General features: G+C 36.1%; 1 pseudogene; it reads left to right on the top strand.

Annotated features, from left to right (window-relative positions):
• The first annotated feature begins 3,665 nt into the window (after nucleotides 1-3,665).
• LOC136398554 (tigger transposable element-derived protein 1-like) lies at nucleotides 3,666-8,232 on the top strand (annotated as a pseudogene).
• Nucleotides 8,233-8,994: the final 762 nt, after the last annotated feature.

Here is an 8,994-nt window from a genome sequence, read left to right as displayed (position 1 = left end):
TATGAGTGAAATTATATGGTTCTGTCATTTTCTGTCTGACTTATTTCACTTAGCATGATACTTTCAAAATTTATCAATGTTGTCATAAATGGCAGTTTTTTATCTTTCCTTACAGCTAGCTAAGTAGTATTTCATTATACAGGGGTGAGCAAAAGTAGGTTTATTGTGCTATTATGACATTCTTTTGAGTTAATAAAGCTATTGTGATAATCATAACCTGCATGTATTTTTTCCATACAAACTGTAAGTTTACCTTTGCCCAACCCTATATCTATATATACCAATTCTTCTTTATCTAATCATCCATCTAAAGACACTTAGGTTGTTTCCATGTCTTGAATGACATAAATAAGGCTTCAATGAACATAGGGTTACATATTTTTTACAAATAAACATGTTCAAATTCTTTTAGGTTGATATCCAAATGGAGGATTGATGGCTAATATAGTAGTAGCTGTGTTATTCATTTTTAAGGAAGCTCCATATATTTTTATAATGGCTGTACAATTTACATTCCCCTCAGCAGTGTATGAAGGTTCTTTTTTTCCACATCGTCTCTGACACTTGTTATTTCTTGTCTTGATAATAACTATTTCAATAAGTTTGAAGTGATATCCCCTTGTGGTTTTCATTTGCATTTCCCTTGTAGCTCATGAAGTTGACCATGTTTTCATATATTTGTTGACCATTTGTATATACTCTTGAGGAAAAAAAAGTGTTCAGGTCCTCTGTCCATTTTTTTAATTGGATTGGTGTTTGTTGCTGCTGTTGTTGAGTTCTATAAGTTTTTATATATTTTAGATATTAGCCCCTTATCAGAGGTATTGTTTGCATAGATTTTCTCTCATTCAAGTGGTTGCTGTTTGTTTTGTATTAAAAAAAATGTTCCTTTCACTGTGCTTAAGCTTTTTAGTTTGATAAAATTTCATTGTGCTTTTACATACCTTGCTTATGTGGTCAAATTCATAAAATCCTTTCTGAGACTAAGATCCATAAGTTTAGTATTGTATCTTTTTCTACATATTTAATTGTTTCAGGTCTTATATTTATGTCTTTAATCTTTTTGAGTTAATTTTGTGTATGACGTAAAATAGAAATCTAGTTTCATTCTTTGGCATGCGGCTTAAATATTTTTCAGCACCATTTACTGAACAGGTTTTCTTTACTCCAGTGTTTGTTTTTGGTGCCTTTGTCAAAAATTACTTGCTCATATACATGTGGGTTTATTTCTGGGCTCTCAATTCTGGTCCATTGTAGATCTTTTAATTTATGCTCTTTTCTGTATTATCTCTTTTTCTGTGCAACTTCAGTGTAGATTTTTTTCTGTTTATCTTCCAATTAATAAATACGGTCATCATATGAGTATAGCCTACTATTATATCTATTGAATCCATAATTACATTATTTTCTCTCAGCTCCATATCTACCCTTCTGTACTCTGCTTTGTGATGCTCAGTCATGTCTCTGAAAACCACATTTCTACTTTGTCATTTGATTCTATGTTAGGATCTTCCAATCAGCAGCACTAGATGGAAGCTGCACACTTGTAAAGGGAAGAAGAAACTTGCTTCTTTCTGTTTGTTCTGTGTGAGGTTCCTGTGGGAATTTTTTTCTATTAACAGATACTTTGAGCATTACCCACAAAAATGTTTCTTGAAATGTCTTCTAGTAGAATCAGCTAAATGCAGTTTGTAGTTCCTCATCTCTTTTAGAACTAACTTTATAGTGTTCCTCACAGAGACTCCAGAATCTCAGAGATTTAAGTCCCAGGCTCAGAGACATCAATACCAGCTAGCTAGTGCCTCCTTCACAAAGGCTGAAACTCTTCTCTATAGTTTTAAAAATTTCAATGTCTTCTTTTTGTTCCTTATCCCTGCTCTAGGTGTGGTAGTAAATTTTTGAATTGCTGTTTTCATGACATTTTAGAGTTCTTGTATGCCTTTTTAGTTACCTAATTAATAAATTTATACCTAATTAACAATTCTCCATGTTAAATTCTCTGTGTTCAAATTACCAATAGTGTTTTTTTTTTTTTCTGGATCCTGACTATTACATCCGAGTATTAGGCTTTGATTTTCAGTTTCACTTATTAATTTGATAATTAGCATTTGATTTACTTTTTTTCACCTTTCTGCTGAAATTATCTTATGTAATATCCAGTATATTTTTTTCTGTTTATCTTCTAATTAATAAATATGGTCACCATATGAGTATAGCCTTCTATTATATCTATTGAATCCATAAAAGAGTAAATGAAACATTGAAATAATATTTTATAAAAATAAAATGTCACTTCTCTTTCTTACCTCTTTCTGAAAAATTTTTGTGATTCATGGAGAGAAGAGGCATCTCTTGGTCCTTTACCATGCTCTCCTAATCTCAATTTTACTACCCAGAGTGACTCTTCAAGGTATTTTTACTTTCAAACAAAGATAATTTTTTTTGGATATTTTAGTGTAATTTATTAGAATGACTTTTTTTTTTTCTTGCCACTATCGTAGAGTCAATAATAATCGCATTTACTGTTGACTTTGGCTTTAAATTAAAAGAAAGCCCTATAAAAAGGGATTTGCATATGGGCAAGATGATGATTCTCAGTATTCTAATTTATAAATAACTAAGTTCAGCATTTTTCCAATTTTCATAAATAGACGAAGCAGCCTCTCATTTTCTTGTTAAAAACTTAGACCTCCTTTCTGGAAATTATGAATCAGTAGGTCTCAGTTGTGGTATTATGATTGAAAATTCAGGTTCAGCTGCCTTTCACAATGAAAGCCAAACTCATAAGACAAGTGCTGGTACAAAAGAAAAAAGGTTTATTCAGATACCGCAACCTGGGGGAATGGTGAACTCCCATACTAAAGACCATCTCAAGGTCACCATTCTTATAGGGATAAGGAGAGAAGGTTTTATTTATTTTTTATCCAATTATCTTGCTACTTTTGCCATGTTCAAATCCTTTCTATTAATCTTTCTAGTGTTTGGTATGCTTGGGCCCAGTCCATTCATCTTTCTTGCTTTTGGAAAGCTTGGTGTAAGACCCTCCCATGTGTGTCATCTTGACCAATGGAAGAGACTCCCTAGCACTTTCAGACTATCTAAGGTAATAATACTCCATTTCAAATCTTTGGACCCTTATAATGTTACAAGGGAAAATAAATAGAGATCTCATCTTCTATAGTTTCTCTAGCTGTCAAGGGGCATAGTTTTACATAGCTATGGGTCCAGAGATTTTTTGATATCTACTAAAGGAAGAAGGAGGTCAACAATGGAGGGAAGCCTTTATATGAGGCAGAAGGACTACTGTCTTTAGAAGGTGGCATATGCAGTGTTAGGCATCCCCAAACTACGGCCCGCGGGCCGCATGAGGCCCCCTGAGGTAATTTATCCAGCCCCCCGTCGCACTTCCGGATGGGGCACCTCTTTCATTGGTGGTCAGTGAGAGGAGCACTGTATGTGGCGGCCCTCCAACAGTCTGAGGGACAGTGAACTGGCCCTCTGTGTAAAAAGTTTGGGGACCTCTGGAAGACACTGCTGAACAAGAGGCAGTGGTGCAGATGAGCTTCTAACATGAGATCCATTGTGTAGAAAAGCAATCAAATATATAATGAGGAGTATACCTAGTAGTGCATGGCATCAATCAGTCCTGACAGGAACCAAATAGCATGAAGCCCAAGAAACAACGGAGCCAAGAACAGGTGGGCCATTATATTTAATCCTAGCTTGAACTCGGTGGGCAAGAAATACACACAGTGGGAAAACACTTCCCTTTCCATTCAGGGCTCCCAACGCCACTGACTTATCCGAGTTTCCTAGAATCAAAAGTTTGTACCTCACCAGCCTTATTCACCTCTGTTCCCCATCTCCTTCCTTCTCTCTGCACAAACTCTACATAAACTGGCTTCTCCTTCAGAACTCTGCCATCTTGGCTGCTTCTCCTTTCCTCCTTGTGGCCTTTCTCTGCTCTCCTCCAGCATGGGCTCCTCTGCCCCATTTAATAGTGTAGAAATCAAAACCTTTAATCCAATATACAGACAAAGAAGTCTCTGATACAAAGTCACTTATCTGAGGCATAATGGGATTCCTCATGAGAGTGCACCACCCCACATCATGCAACAGTCAAAGGTGTGGGGAAAAGCTTGGTTTTGAAAAGATCTTAGTATCAAAAGGGTGGGAAAGGCTTAGTCTTAAAACTAAACCTTTGGCTATAAGGACCCTGCCTGCTTACAGCCTGTCCCGCAGAACCAATGCAAACTATAAGTAAGCAAACATGTGTGTGTGTGTGTGTGTGTGTGTGTGTGTGTGTGTGTATATATATATATATATATATATCATACTTACACACTTATTTGACCAACAGCCACGTGACCACTTTTTTTTTTAAGTCATGGAGTCATTGACATAGCAATTATAGAGTTTAATGTGTTCTTGCAAGGTTATGCCTGAGAATTCAACCAATTCTTCTGAAATCTCCACTTGTTATACCACTTAGCATCTGAGGTGGTCTCTCTCTCAATTGCTTGAGCTGACAAAACTGTTTTCCTAGTTTGTTATTATAGTCAACACTGGACATTTTAGAATTAAACATAATAGTGTTTAAGAGACTAAATACATTGCCTTTTCCTCACTTTATATTTTTGGCTCAAATGTTGTTTTATAACTGATTCTAGATTTTCTAAAACAGAAAGCCCTCTCTATTATCTCATTGTGCTTTATTTTTTTTCTGCAACATGTACTATTACCTTTATTATATTTTATATAATGCATTTTATACTATTTGACAATCTCTTCATTGGAATGTAAACTATTCCAGGTTGTGGATTTTTATTTTGTTCACTGCTATGATATCCCTAACACATAGGGTAGTATATCTCACACACAATAAATTGTTGGTAAATGAATATAAATACCTATTAAAATTACTGAAAAAATAAGCCTTCATTTTTCAGATTTATAAGAATATTAAGCTGAAATAAAGAAATAATTAATTCCCTGACTAGGTGGTGGTGGTGCAGTGGATAGAGTGTCAGACTGGGCTGCAGAGGGCCCAGATTTTAAACCTCAAGGTCGCCAGCTTGAGCAAGGGGTCACTTGGTTTGCTGTAGCCACCCCCCCGCCCCCGGTCAAGGCATGTATGAGAAATTAATCAATGAACAACTAAGGTGCTGCAACAAAGAATTCATGCTTCTCATCTCTCTCCCTTCCTGTCTGTCTGTCCCTATCTGTCCCTTTCTCTGTCTCTCTCTGTCTTTGTCACACAAAAAAAGAAATATATAATTCATTCATATTAGTTTATCTTTAAAACCAAAAAACAGGAGTTTTGTTTTGAATAACATATGCTCCAACAATTACCTTATTTGAAAATAGTACTTTGGTTCTAAAAGGTATAGTAGAGATGGTAATTATGTATTTTTGTATTCTTGTCATTCAGCAAACAAATTAAAGAAACTTATTGAAAAGCTGATAATGTTTCAGGCACTTTGCTAGATGTTCTAAACTTGGAGGTGGAAGATATTTCCTTGTTCTCAAAAGGTTTTTCCATCTTATTGGGGGTGGGGCAGGAAAAAAATAGAACATGGTGCAATAAGACTGAGAGAAAACATTTGCACAGAGTTTGAGGAGAATCCAGAAAAGGGTATGTAATCTAGAACAGGATGGTCAGTGGTTTTCTACAACAGATAACAAACTCAGCATTGACTAATAATATTATAACAATAAAAAATAATATAGCCCTGGCCAGTTGGCTCAGTGGTAGAGCATCGGCCTGGTGTGCAGGAGTCCCGGGTTTGATTCCCGCCAGGGCACACAGGTGAAGCGCCCATCTGCTTCTCCACTCCTCCCTCTCTCCTTCCTCTCTGTCTCTCTCTTCCCCTCCCACAGCCGAGGCTCCATTGGAACAAAGTTGGCCCGGGCGCTGAGGATGGCTCCATGGCCTCTGCCTCAGGTGCTAGAGTGGCTCTGGTTGCAACAGAGCAATGCCCCAGATGGGCAAAGCATCACCCTCTGGTGAGCGTGCTGGGTGGATCCCGGTCGGGAGCATGCGGGAGTCTGTCTGACTGCCTCCCCATTTCTGGCTTTGGAAAAATACAAATAATAATAATAATAATAATAATATTAACAGTCATTATTCATTGAACACTCATAATATGCCAGCTTTCATGTCATTGTATCTTTCCAAAAATCCTGTGATAAATATTATTATTTTTATGTACTAGATAAGAAAAGTGTTTTTAGAAACACTTCATTACAGATATACTTTATTTTATTGTACTTAGCTGATATTGAGTTTTACAAAGAAAGGCTTGTGTGGTACCTTTCATGGAGCAAATATATCAGTGATTTTTTTCTAACAGCTCACCTGTTAGACATAAGCTCACCTTATGTCTCCATGTCACATTTTGGCAATCCTTACAATATTTCAAACTTTATTATTATTATTTTATTTGTTATATCAATCTGTAAGCAGTGATATTTGATGTTATTATTGTAATTTTTTTCAGGGAACCATAAACCATACCCATATAAGATAGTGAACTTTAATTGATAAGTGTTGTGTGTGTTCTCACTCCTTCAATGACTAGCTCTTCTCTTATCTCTCTTCCCCTGCTCAGACCTCTTTATTTCAAGAAACACAACAATATTAATGTTAAATAAATTAATACCTTACAATGACCTAAGTGTTCAAGTAAAAGAAAAAGCCATGCATCTCTCACTTTAAATTAAAGTCTAGAAATGATTAAGCTTAATGAGGAAGGCATATCACAAATTGAAATGTAGCCAAGTTGTGAATGAAAAGAAAAAGTTATTGAAGAATATCAAAAGTGCTTCTGATATAGAAAAAGTTTTACTATAGTGAGTAGAAGATAAAACCAGCCATAATATTTTTTAAAACAAAAGCATGATCCAGAACAAGACCTTGAGTTTCAGTTCTATGAAAGCTGAGAGGAGTGAGGAAGCTGCAGAAAGAAACTTGGAAATTAGCATAGTCTGGCTCATGAGGTTTAAGGAAAGAATCCACCTATATAATATAAAAGTGCAAGGTGAAGCAACAAGTACTGATGTAGAAACTGCAGAAACTTGTCCAGAACATCTAGTTAAAATTATCAGTGAAGATGGCTACACTAAACAACAGATTTTTAAAGTAGATGAAATAGCCTTATATTGGAAGAAGATACTATCTAGAAATTGAATAGCTAGAAAGAAGCCAATGCCTGGCTTTAAAGTGTTAAAGAACAAGATAACTCTTGTTAGGAGCTAAGGTAGCTGGTGACTTTAAGTTAAAGCCAATGCTTGTTTTCCATTCTGAAAATCCTAGGATCCTTAAAGAATTCTAATAAATCTACTCTGCATGTGTTCTATAAATGAAACAACAAAGCTGGATGACAGCACATCTGTTTACAACATGGTTTACTGAGTATTTTAAGATCACTGTTGAGACCTACTCATCAGAAAAGATTTTTCAAAATTGTCCATTAACAATTCACCTGTCATCCAAGACCTCTGGTGGAGAGGTAAAATTAGATTAATTTTGTTTTCTTGCCTGCTAACATAACATTCATGTGCAGCCCATAGATCAAGGAGTAATTTTGACTTTTAAGTCTTATTATTTAATACATTTTATAAGTCTATAGCTGCCATAGATAGTGATTTCTCTGATTAATCTGGGTAAAGTAAATTTGAAACCTTATGAAAAGGAGACACCATTCTAGATTCCATTAAGAACATTTGTGATTTATGGGAAGAGGTCAAATATCAACATTAACAGGAGTTTGAAGAAACTGATTCCAATCATCCTGCACAACTTGCAGGTTAAAGACTTTAGTAGAGGAAGTAACTACAGATGTGGTGGAAACAGCAAGAGAACTAGAATTAGAAATAGAGCTGAAGATATACTGAATTGCTGCAATCTCATGATCAAACTTCAACAAATGAGCAGTTGCTTCTTATGTGTGAGCAAAGAAAGTGGGTTCTTGAGATGAAATATTCTCCGGGTAAAGATGCTATAAGAGGATTGTTGAAATGATTACAAAGGATTTAGACTATTACATCAACTTAATTGAGAAAGCAGTGGCAGTGTTTGAGAGGATTGACTCCAATTTTGAAAGAAATCTTACTGTAGAAAAACTGCTATCAAATAGAATTGTATACTATAAAGAAATTATTTATGAAAGAAATAATCAACATAGTAAACTTCACTGTTGTCTTCTTCTTATTATTATTTTTATTCAGTGAGAGGAGGCAGAGACAGACTCCCGCATGCACCCCAACTGGGATCCACCTGGCAAGCCCACTAGAGGGCAATGCTCTGCCCATCTGGGGCATTGTTCTGTTGCTCAGCACAAGAGCTCTTTTTACAGCCTAAGGTGAAGGCCATGGAGCCATCCTCAGAGCCCAGGGATAACTCACTGCAATTGAGCCACAGTTGTAGGAGGGGGAGAGATAGAGAAGTGAGAGGGAGAGGGATGCAGAAGCAGATGGGTGCTTCTCCTGTGTGCCCTGACTGGGAATCAAACCCAGGACATCCACACACCAGACCAATGCTCTACCACTGAGCCAACCAGCCAGGGCCCCCTGTTGTCTTATTTTAAGAAATTACCACAGCCACCTCAACTTTAGCTACCGCTCTGATCAGTGCAGCCATCAACATCAAAGCAAGATTCTCCACCAGCAAAAAGATTGACTTGCTGATGGCTCACATAATGTTTAGCATATTTTTAAGCAATTAAGTATTTTTAAATTAAGGTATGTACATTATTTTTTAGGCATAATGTTATTGCCCACTTAGAAGACTATATTATAGTGTAAACATAAATTTTATTTGTACTGGGAAACCAAAAAAATCATGTGACTTGCTTTATTGTGATAGTCATTATTGTAGTGGTCTAGAACCAAATCTACAATATATAATATTTGAGTTATGTCTGTAGTAACTTTCTCAAGATTGCGCCAGCAATAAGTGACAGGATTAAAACCTGGGAGCAAGTGGTAAGGCCA

Source organism: Saccopteryx leptura, chromosome 3 (genome assembly GCF_036850995.1).
Source record: "Saccopteryx leptura isolate mSacLep1 chromosome 3, mSacLep1_pri_phased_curated, whole genome shotgun sequence".
NCBI classification, from domain to species: Eukaryota; Metazoa; Chordata; class Mammalia; order Chiroptera; family Emballonuridae; genus Saccopteryx; species Saccopteryx leptura.
This window is presented reverse-complemented; position numbering and strand designations above follow the sequence as displayed.